At 22.5% G+C, this 440-nt stretch overlaps 1 protein-coding gene across 1 annotated transcript in view; it reads right to left on the bottom strand.

The window, feature by feature from the left end:
- Positions 1–440, bottom strand: part of LOC107622372 (autophagy-related protein 2) — a gene marked incomplete at its 5' end in the record, with an annotated part of 7,859 nt that overhangs the window by 3,011 nt on the left and 4,408 nt on the right.

Raw genomic sequence — 440 nt, 5'->3', positions numbered from 1 at the left:
TACATACATTAATAGTGACCCATTTAATTTGATATCAATTAGATAATAATAATAATAATAATAATAATAATAATAATAATAATAATAATAAAATTCTTACCAGAGAAATAAGGAGTAATTGAAATTTAATCACATGCTAAATGAGACAAGAAACATAACTAACAATGAAAACATGGTTTATTATGTATAACGCATTCATTAAGGACAATAATTTTGCCACAACCAACTCTGAATACTCAAATAGCTTAATTTTTCTGTTAGTCCTTATAGCTTTTCAAATTTTCAATTAGATCATTATTTTTAAACATTTTTAATCGAGTCCCTATATAGATAAACATTTTTGAAATATTCGTTTGTGTTTGAGGTAGGAAGAATTATAAAACATTCTAAAAGCAAATATTACAACTAGTAAGGATCTAATTAAATTTTTAAACTTGCAA

The sequence above is a fragment of the Arachis ipaensis genome, chromosome B10 (genome assembly GCF_000816755.2).
Source record: "Arachis ipaensis cultivar K30076 chromosome B10, Araip1.1, whole genome shotgun sequence".
NCBI lineage: Eukaryota > Viridiplantae > Streptophyta > Magnoliopsida > Fabales > Fabaceae > Arachis > Arachis ipaensis.
The sequence above is the reverse complement of the archived record's forward strand: the minus strand, read 5'-3'. Positions and strand labels throughout refer to the sequence as shown.